This window comes from Bombus pascuorum, unplaced genomic scaffold, assembly GCF_905332965.1.
Source record: "Bombus pascuorum unplaced genomic scaffold, iyBomPasc1.1, whole genome shotgun sequence".
NCBI classification, from domain to species: domain Eukaryota; kingdom Metazoa; phylum Arthropoda; class Insecta; order Hymenoptera; family Apidae; genus Bombus; species Bombus pascuorum.
In genome coordinates, this window is record NW_026869730.1 from 398,712 (window position 1) to 410,429 (window position 11,718).

Below are 11,718 nucleotides of genomic sequence, written 5' to 3' on the forward strand. Positions count from 1 at the left end.
TTCTGACATTCGTAAATTCATCGGAGTTTATAACCAAGAATTTCTCTGATCTTTTAAACATTTTGGACTTCGTCAAAGACGCTACAATCACCATAGGCAACACAACAAAAGAAGGAAGAAGAAAAGAAGAAAAAAGGAAAACTGCAGTTCGTAACCAGCTATGTATTTGCCGGACAGACTTTCAAGGCCACGAAAGCTCGACTTTGAAACCGCCATCCATTCGCATAGCCGACGAATCACGAGATAATGAAGAAATTTAATCAAGACTTGTGGCTGGCAAGAATCTTCTGACGCAGTGTGCAATAGCTACGAGTTACTCACGCTTGCACGACGATATATTTCGGAATATTAAAATTTACCCCGTCGATTAGGCCAAACTCGACAGAGAAATTCCTCTGTCTTTCTATTGCGATACGCTTTATCCTATCTGAGACTCCTTTGGGACTTTTCCGCGGTCATTTTCGCCTAGATAACGAAGAGCTATTCCTTGTAACCGGTTCCTAAGGAATATACTCGAAATTCTTGCTAATAAGTTTTTCATATATGCAATTCCGTAAGATGAAACGAATCGATTACGCTCAAGAGACAACGAAAGATGAGGAAATAGTAAATTTCATAGACTTTTTATAAATCGAGACGCGAACTTGCTATATTTCTTATATATAACTTGCTTCGCGGGGTTAACCAATCTAGGAAATAAGCGGCTCGTTTGCCGCATAAAAGCGCATGCAATGCTGTTAATTTACGTGTTAGGGAAGATCATAGGTAGACTGTGTAAATACATATATACAATATCTAAAATAAAATACTCGAATGCTTATCCATTTTGATTTCTTGATTATGTGCATTATATTATAATTATACTATGTGTATCTATAATTTCTTTCAATGATCATCCGCTGTTATTTCTATCACCTACATATTTTTCTAATCTACTTTTCAAAGAAGGCAATTTTCCGTTAATCTCTTCGTCTATCGCGTTAAATTCTTCCGAAATCGGAAGTTTTTACAGTCGTGTAATAACACAATTTTTCTTATCACTAATAACTAATAATAATTTTCTCAAGAATTAGAAATATCTTAGGCTCTTCTGGGACATTTCTATAGCTATTTTCACCAGGATCGAGAGTGACAGAGATATTCTTTTTAGCCGATTTCTACGGCACACATTGAAACTTTTTACTAACAATAAATTTTTGATAGGTAAATTTCGATATTATGAAACGGGTCGATGATACCGAAGAGAAAATGAGAGGAGAAGGAAAGAGCAACGAGCGCTAATTATAAAAGGGTCAAGTGGTCGTATTTTTTGCGAGTACTGTTCACTGCTGTTCACTAGCAAAGAGTATAGAGTATAGAGTTACGGGTTTCATGGATTAATAATAGATTTTCGAACACGCTTTGTTAACGAAGGATCGTTAGACGGGTCTTTGAAGAATTCCTTTGACGAAGTTGTCGCACAAGAAATTTTAATTTTAACGCATATACTAGTGATCCAAGGAAGATCCGAATGCTTTAGGTTCTTGGACGAATATTTGTGCCTTTTTATACAAAGTCGATGTTTTTTCTCAAATTAACGATGCAATCCTTTTTCAAATTAACGAGCTAACTTTTAACACGTTAAATTTTCACAATTCCGATTTCGATGAAATGTTCTTCGTTTTTTCGAAACCTGTTACTCTTAACAATTGAAAATCTCCAACTCGAACAGAGAAAATAGGAAAAAAAGAAGGAAATATAAAAAAGGAAGAAAGGTTGAAGAAAAAAGAACAGAGAGAGAGAGAAAGAGAGTAGAGAAAAAAGGTTATCGTTGAAATTGTGCCGGCATTACTTCAACTTCAAAAATTTCCCTGGAAATTACTCGGCTCTTTTCCCTGCCCTCTCGCCGCTAGAGAGCATGGAAACAAACGTTTCCGAGGACGAGTGCAGCGTTCTAGGAGGAGACGCGCTTCTTAAAGACCGCCAGAGAGGAAACTTCAGAGGATGGGACGGTTCCATCCTACTCGTTAGCTGTTACAACTTGCAGGAGCGTGCAGACGCGCGATTTTAGTTTCCCATAAACCGTCATCGACCATTCGAACGGCGTAATACAACCCTTCTGCCTACGAAGAATTTCAATTCGCGACGAACTAAACCTGCGCGAGCCTAAATCAGGAAATTTTGACAGAAACAACGGAAGTATATTGTTTACAGAACGAACCATAGGATGAATGATGATTGGACTGTTGAGAATTTTTATAGAAAATGCAGATGTGTATGTTGGAATTGAAATTACTTAGCGTTAGACAAATATTAATAGGAGAATTTGGAAATTTGCATTTAGCAAAGTTTGTAATTTAAGTTACGCATTCGTTAAAATGAAATATCAATTTAAATTGGCAGATTCAGAGGTATCGAGACACGTGTAGAATTTGTAAATCTAGGCAGCCAGTGGATTTACAGAATGTTATAAGTAAGGGAGTAAAAGCAGAAATTATAGTATATAATTATAAAAATTTATAAAAAAAAAATTTACTATTGATATTAAGAAAAAGATCATAGTCAATTATTTTATTTCATTTTTATAAGAGATGTTTGATGTATTTTTCTTTCATTTCAATGCGACATATACACGTATAAATTATGTGTATGAAACTAAATATCTATACAATTTCAAACAATTTTCTACCTTCTCTCAATGTCTCAAATGTTCCACTTATTTTGATTTGACCGCGTTATTCACTGTGGATGAGTAAATCAAACATATAAAGTGACCCCCAATCAGGAAATACAAAATTATGTACACTTTACCACAAAAAGTATCGACTGATTTCTGAAATATATACCGCTGAAAATAAAAAAATTAGCAAACTGACAAAAAACATTACTTACAATGGTGGCCATTATGACGACTTATGACGAAGAGAAGCTCGCTTTTGACGTTTCCTCAGGGAGTATTCGCCAGCTGGCTACCTTCTTCGGCAGACGATTGAACTCGACTGAACACAGAGCACAGCGCACGGAGCCTGCTTGCACCGTTTGCGAAAAAGCAGCAACGCGCACGAGCGAGTATTGACCAATCAGGATCGCGCGAATGGCCATTATTAACCCCACGCAACCCTCGCCTAATTTTTTCTCAGATTTAAAAAGTGCCTTTGCCTGTGTGCGTATATGAGTTCCATGGATACCGTGGATACCATGGAAACATACTTTGCAAGCTCCTGTTGTCAGGCAAATCTGACATTCGACGTGGTTTTCCTTTTCTAGTCTACCCCCGTGTAATACGCGATTTCCACTTCGAACGTGGGAGTATGTGCGCGCATATGGGTGTGCTTGTGTGCGTATATATGCTTTAACGAGTGAGCACATACATATGCGTTGCAGAGCAACAGGCACGCGAGAACATCAAATCTGAGTTTATAGATTGAAAAACACATTTATAGAAAAACGTAATTTTCTCATTTATGATGATTATAGACATTATGCATTTACATATTTATGAGCTGCGACGTGTTTCGAAAGACGATTGCTCGTTAATAGAGTAAAGGTTAAGGTAGGAATGCGACAATCGTTGTAACTTCTAGAAACAAAAAATGTTTATTGTTTTTAGTATACGAAACTCTCAAACACAGGTATATAATAAGTTGTGTGAGTAACTTACGAGAATAATATGATAATATGTGTTACGACCATTCGCGGAGAGACACCGTCGCGAGGAAAACGCGTCGGCGGGACGCGTAAATTCTCTCTACGATTCGGTTAATCGACGCCGCGAAATAGTCGTTCCCCTTGTTTCGGTTAACATAACAGGGGTGGTTTGATGAATGAAACCTGTTAACACTGTGTTAATAGGTTGATATATCGTCTATATACAACAATCACTTATACAATAATATAAACGTCACAAAGTATTTGGCGATACGTACAATTAATGTGTTACAGAGAAATTCTACCCGACTTTGAAAGGATATACCTTAAGAACAATGTAAGCGAAATTTTTTAAACACGAATAAAAAGTAGAGGCGAGAAGAATCTGAATAACTGTAATTTGACCTTTCTTCAAAAAAATTAATTGTTAATTAAATTTTCTAATTGTTCACGATAGATTGAAATCTACAGATATAGGTAAATATGCTTTGCCAATATATTAAAGATCAGATAAATAACAATTCATTGCTATTCGAAATAAATACATAAGATCATTCTGTTCGAATGTAAAGTTTGTTAACAATAGATAATAACATTAAATCTCTACATTACTAAAAATGGAAATAAATTTTTATAACAGCGAACTTTGTTTTAATTTCAATACAAAATTTTAATTTTTCAGTTCAAGAAGATAATTCACTTAATGGAAGACATATTTCCATGCATTAATCATACATATGTATATTAAAAACAAAGTGGTATGAACCATAGGCTTTTATATGCTTTACATAATTTGATAAGCTGACCCAAAATTAAGATTGTATTGATATAGATTGTACAAAAATCGTTGGTTTTATAATCATTTAATGCGCATGCAAAATCTGTCCCAAATTCGAAATGGAAGAAGTCATCTACGAATATTTTTCTGAAAAGATGAACATTGAAAAAAAAGAAATTTAAAGGACTGAAATGAAACATTCTCTTTTGATCAAATTCAAGTAACAACTAAATGCTTTAAAATTATTTGGAGAATTTTTGTATTAAAAGTTCTAATGAAAGAATATGAGAAATTGTTTGGGAAATTTTTCAGTCTTTCAGTTTATGAATTGAAATTGCGATCCTTCTTTCAGGTAAAATATGTTCTTATAAAAGTGGATTGTAACTTAATAATTAATTCCATAATTATTTAATTTAAAGAAGAAGTTAAAAACTCGTAAATGACTAAACTTACATTTAATAAAAAAAAAAAAAAAAACTGAGTAAAAATTAAAAGGTTTGTAATATGAAAAACTATATTAAATAATGTAACTATGAAATGTACATAACAAAAATTTTTTAAATTTAAAAACATGTAACAATGTAGCTTTTTTCTTCGAAAATTATAAAATAAATTCAATTGCTACCTAATTAAATAAAATTAAAATAATATCAATTTTAATAATAATATTTATATTATATATATTATACATTATATTAACAATAATAAAATTTAATAATAATATTAATATTATTCTTGATGGAATTATTCATAATTTCATTATTTTTTCTTGTGTTTATTTTATTTCATAAAAAATATGTATATCAAAAATAAAATTTAAATATAAAGTTTAATTGTTCAATCTTCATTCATTATACTTAAACAAAGTATACGCTTAATGCGATTAGGTTTCCAATCTCTCCTCGTTATATACATTGCAACATAAATTTCATTTATTTTTCAGAAACTGTATTCCGTAATGGATTTAATTAAGGGTTCCTAACACTGAAACCATGATCTATGCGCTACAACTATTTAACGTTGGAAAATTAGATCTTTTATATGGACACTGGTAACTTTTGACATGTTGTTTCAGCACATGTCGATATCGTTATCCTTGTTTTGTTAAAAAAGGATGATACATATACCAATTTATTTCAAAACATTGTAATTGTCATATCAATCTTTAATATAGCCAATATTGAAACAATTATAATACAAAATACAGATATTAATACAAAATGTTATATGTACGATATTTCAACAAAGATATGAGAAGTTATTTAATATCAAAATTCTATACAAGAAAGGGTATAAAAATAATAAAGGAAAAAAGGAATGAAAACAATTACCAATATTAACTTCATTATTCTATCATTACGTTAGAATTTAATAGAAAGTAGCTTTAAATATCATAAACATATCTTTAAAAAATGCCACAATATTATTATTAGATCGTTCTGATCGTCCAAGCAATCAATAAGTGGAACAACCACTCTACCCGTAAATCAATCAGTTTCTAAGGTATAACCGCATACATCGAGAGCTGCATACTGACGAATAAAGTCGCTTAATCCAACGAATTCATCGAGAGACATCGTAAAGTCGGGTAGAATTTCTCTGTAACACATTAATTGTACGTATCGCCAAATACTTTGTGACGCTTATATTATTGTATAAGTGATTGTTGAATATAGACGATATATCAACCTGTTAACACAGTGTTAACAGGTTTCATTCATTAAACCACCCCTGTTACGTTAACCGAAACAAGGGGAACGACTATTTCGCGGCATCGATTAACCGAATCGTAGCGAGAATTTACGCCTCCCGTCGGACGCGTTTTCCTCGCGACGGCGTCTCTCCACGAACGGTTGTAACATTTGGTTCTTCGAGCCGGATTCATTCGTGAGTGAAAAGTGCACACCAGTAACACTCACTAAAAAATATTATTATTATGCGTTCCACATATGTAAGTGTATATACCGATATAAGTTTAAAAGACAAATTGGCTTTCCATCAATTTTTTTACCGATTCGAAAACGATAATATATTATCTGAAAATTCTCGTTCAACCGTGATTCAGTTTTTTCGTGTATTATGTACGCAAAGTAATTCCAATCTGTATTGTTTTTCGTCCGAAAACCGGGTCGTTTAGTGTTTACTCGCATGAGAGTATTCGTCGCTGTCAGACGCATTAGCCAGATATGTAGCCCATCGGTTTCAAAGAACGTTATTATTTCAACCATAAACATGATCACGTATTAACGTAAATACTATCATAGAAAAATCTTTTCACTGTCATAAATACTTAAAAAAGAACATTATACGAAATAACGACATGGAAAATGGATATTACTCACTAACAACTGGAATAAAATCCAATTCTAAATATTCCAAAAGTTATATTATAATAAATTATTATAGTTATATTATATAAAAGTTATATTGTTAGTATATTGGCTAGAAACAATAAATGTAAATATAATAGATTTTTGTTGATACCAATTTCTACCAATGATTAATTTAATTATATTAATTAATATATATTAATTAATATTATTATAGATACGATGTTTTTACGATACTAAGTTTATAGTTTCATTTTTTTCCTGTTACCGTTACTATTGAAAAATTGTTGCTTATATTTTTATCTACATATGTAATCAAAACATAAAAGATATAACTTAGAAAAAACGAAGCTGGCACCCCGCTGGGGGTAGCCACCCACATGCTATATTTATTTTTTATTTTATTTTATTTTTTTTTTCTTCACCAACGAGATATAACACTTTACCAAATGTCCACAAGGACAAATTGTAAAATAACCAAAATAAAATAAAAAACTAATCACATAAAAACAAAAAAAAAAACAAAAAAAAATATGTAATCAAATATTAAATATTTTGCAAAAAGCTATAAGTTTTCATGTTCATGCTAGCATAGATAATCTGTAATAGATGAATGCATATAATCTTCTGAAAAATTGTTATACTACCTAAAATAGCTAGAAAGTTATTGAAATCTTATTTATTAAATGGTAAACAGGATCTCTAATGTAATTATTACTATACATACTTATTTCATTCAAAAATACATAGATCTTAATATATATGTAAATACATAATAAAATATATATAATAAATGTTTTTAGTTCTTTCAATAATTTTATTATTATTTATATATGTATATTCATTTAGTATTACTTACTGCAGTATTATTTCAATCTCAAACGTATGTTTCAAATAATATATACAGGGTATATCCTGTAAGTTTAACCGCCAATTTTCAAATATTTCTGATAAATTGTAAATTACAAATTTTTTTCCGATAAAAAGTTGAGATCGTCATGATTGATTATGATTCTGGGATCATTTTGAGATGATCTTGAACTCAGAAATTTAAGTTTAACAAGTTTAAGTTAACAGTATTAGTTCATTCTAACGTGTAATGATGTAGTACAAGACAATATTATTATAATCGTTGGATAAGTTTAAAAACTTATTCATTTGGCAGTATTAGTCTTATATCTAATATATGTTTTAATAGAAATGGGATAATTTTCCATATCGTATTTGTAAATCGGATTTGTAAATCTGAAGGTCATCTAAAAGTCATAGTATTGTAGGACGTTGAATTCGTCTTGACGCTACTCTGTGGAGTCCAAAATGCCATTTAAAAACTCAAGGTCGCCTTGACTTTTTATTTAAAAAATAATTTTTTGGATATTTTTAATACTCAAACGTGTATCAGACCGAAAATTAAATAATTTTTATCAATAATATTAACAATTTTTGTTAATCGTCGGAAATATGTGAAAATGATTCGTCCAAAGACATACAAAATATATCTCTTAGTTGAATAGCATGTACTTGAACATAAGACGTAAATATTTACAAAAAAAATAGATGAAAGAAAAGGAAAACTGCCGAAACCCGGGGTCGAACCGGGGACATCTAGATCTTCAGTCTAACGCTCTCCCAACTGAACTATTTCGGTTTGTAATAAAGGCGGTTCCATTTAATTTCAAAATTATATATATTCAAATTAATCAACTTTTTAACATTTATAAAATATAAATAATATATTTTTTATGTGACAAATGTAACATCAGCATATCGTTAATACAAATGTGTCTTATTTCAGTATAAAGTACATTTTAACTATTGTTTTGAAGTTGATTCACTTTTTGTTGCACGTTTGAAAACAACATAACCTATATAAATAAATTAATTATTTGTAAAAATATATTAAATTAATTGTTTGTCGTATAAATTCCTCTTAGTATCTTATAACACATTCGACGTTAATACTAATTTTATTCTGTTTCCAGAAAAATTTGTACGCAATGTTATGATTACATTCATTATAGTTACATTCATTAATAGACTGAAAGAATCACTGAACTATACTTATATCTGTTGAATGTTAGTAATAGAGGAGTAAGTCTTCTACATAGCGTAGAAGATCGGAGCATAAACTAAGGTAAACTCACATAATTTTCTTACAAATTAAAAATTTCCCGTTTCGTAAATTAATTAATTAATTTTACAAAAACTAACAAACGAATCGATTTGAAATTTGGTATCCTATTTTGATATGACTGATACCATAAAACCTCAATATTGTATGACAATTTTAACTAACGTCATAAACGATTTAAGAAAAAAGTCTTTGCACCATTTACTAATGTATAGCATAAAAATTGAGCTTATCGTTACGTAACGAGTCTCATTTTATAGATAATTTTATTATCTACAATTGTTACGTCGCGCGAGACGATCCGTGCGACGTCCCTTTCGGTCTGGCCGCCAAGGCCTACCCCTCGTTACACTGACCTGCAAGAAACCCAAGGAACCAGCATAAACCGAATCTTTTCAGCTTAACTTCGATTCATACAAATATTTTCAGTTTGTGGATGGTCATTTGAACAGTCATTAGGTTTATTTCACACTCTTGCTAATTACGGGGAAAGCAGGTGTGCCCTGCTAAACAGCTGATTTTTCCCAAGACCAAGGACACCCATGAGTCATATCTGCAGGAGCCTCTCTCCGCGGATTTGTTTATTAACTTCGGCTATAACCAATGGGCATCGCGGATCGTTACCCTCATTATTCTACCGAAAAGTGTGAACAACGAATCCGCGTCCTTAGTTCAGCAAGGGTACACCCACACCGAGCTTTCCTCCTAAATAGTAGGAGATGGGTCAGTCTCTGTTCTTATACTCCGCAGACAGTCAAGTACACTACTCTTCAACAACGCGGAAGAGTCAAGTCATTACGCTCATTCGGTCAAACATTGCTCTACGACGCCACGTAGAGTCAAATCACGTTTATTCTACACATCGGAGAATCAAGTCAGTGCTACAACACTCATCGGGTAGTCAAGTCTACTATTCTAACACGGTATCGACAGTCAACGCGCTAACAACATCAACTCTCGGGTTAAACAGTGTAAGGTCCGACGAAATCCAATCTTATCTGTATACGTTCCACGTGTTGTAAACGGCAATAAATTCCTTATATTAGATGACTGTAGACGACAGTTATTTTACCACAACCACTCCTATTATCCTAACAGAAATCAGGGGATCGCCCTGCTCGCTGTGTCGATTCCTATATCCTAACGGGAATTTACGACTCCCGTTGACGCGCCTAACCGAGACACGTATCCCCGCGAATGCACGAATTAACAACAATCTTCTATTGACACTTTTTCACGTATGATAAATAATTTTTAAGATACAGAGGAAATGTAAGAAAAAATCCCGTTTTTTTTATTTAATCGATATGACGTTTATAAAGTTATAAAGTTGCTTGTCTTGTAGATTAGATTATACAGATTATATAGTAATATGATCTAATCTGAATCGTTCCGAGTCATATGATACAAAAACGTTTCTATTAGGAATTTGTTTCTAATACAATCAGATTATATTCGATTATATTATACAATCAGAATACATACCAGTTTATTTCAAACAGAGTATTCGTAGGAGGGTCGTTCCTCTCGTTTTGTATCGAGTCAGAGACCAGCTGAGCATCTTAGGAGCAAATGCAATTCAAATTGTATAATTGAGAAATATTACAAACCGTTGTAAAACGTACAGTGCTGGACAAAAGTATTGGCACAGCATGATTGTTATGATAGAAATGCTTATAACTACTAAACAAATTGATTTAAACAAAAAACTTTTTGACGTATTTATTTATTATCTATTCTAGTTTATTACATAACAAGAGCAACAATATAAATAAAATAATACGCAAAATAATAACAAAAATATATTTTTTGAACATTTTATGGGTGGACAAAACTATTGGCACAGTAGAATATTTACGCTTATAACTAATTACATAATAAACTTCTAATATTTTGTTGGCAGTCCTTTTCTTTTAAGGACTTCCTTTAATCTTCTGGGCATCGAGTGGACTAATTTTTTAGTGAATTCAGGTACAATATTGCTCCATTCCTGCAGAAGAACTTTCTTCAGTTCAGACTTGCTTGTGATATTATGTTTCCTAATTCTTTTTTCCAATTCGTTCCACACGTGCTCAATGGGATTCATATCGGGACTTTGAGGTGGTGTGTTTAATGTGTGGGCAGTATTATATATTATCCACTGACGAACAATATACGCCATATGTTTAGGATCTCGATCCTGCTGAAAATAGAAATCCCTGGGGAGGTTTAATTTTTGAGTACTTTTCAAAAGATTTTGCTTGAGTATATTTAAATATACATATTTATCCATTATCTCATCAATGAATATAAGTTCTCCTACACCCGATGATGCCATACATCCCCACACCATTAAACCACCACCCCCATGTTTCATGGTGGCTTGCAGATTCAGTTCGTCCATCTCTGTGTTGGGTTTTCGCCATACTAATATTCTGTCGTCAGATTTAAAAATATTAAACTTACTTTCATCTGAAAACATGATCTTTTCCCAAAAATCAGTATCTTTCGTAACAAACTCTTTCGCGAATTCCACTCTTTTCTTTTGGTTTATTTTACTGATGTAGGGCTTTCTTCGTGCTGCACGAGCAGAATAACCGGCATCCTTCAATACCCTACGTACAGTTTTGGTACTTACTTCTTTTTCACACTCAGCTTTTAACATCGAAGCAATTTCAGTCGAATTAGTTTTTGGATCCTTCTTTACAATATTTACGATTTTCCTTTTTTCTCGAATTGTTACCTTAGAAGGGCGACCACTCCTAATTTGATTCTCTAGATTTTCTTCACTTTTAAAGCGTTTTATGACTGAACGCACAGTAAAACGACTTCTGTTTATGATTTGTGCAATTTCGTTGTAAGATTTATTCATC

At 32.2% G+C, this 11,718-nt stretch overlaps 1 protein-coding gene and 1 non-coding gene across 2 annotated transcripts in view; both read right to left on the reverse strand.

The window, feature by feature from the left end:
• LOC132915621 (POU domain, class 6, transcription factor 2-like) overlaps positions 1 to 11,718 on the reverse strand; it is a 455,505-nt gene that overhangs the window by 316,911 nt on the left and 126,876 nt on the right. The window lies entirely within an intron of this gene.
• On the reverse strand, positions 8,311 to 8,383 carry Trnaf-gaa (transfer RNA phenylalanine (anticodon GAA)). The gene has a single exon. It is a non-coding gene; the product is annotated as a tRNA-Phe (tRNA).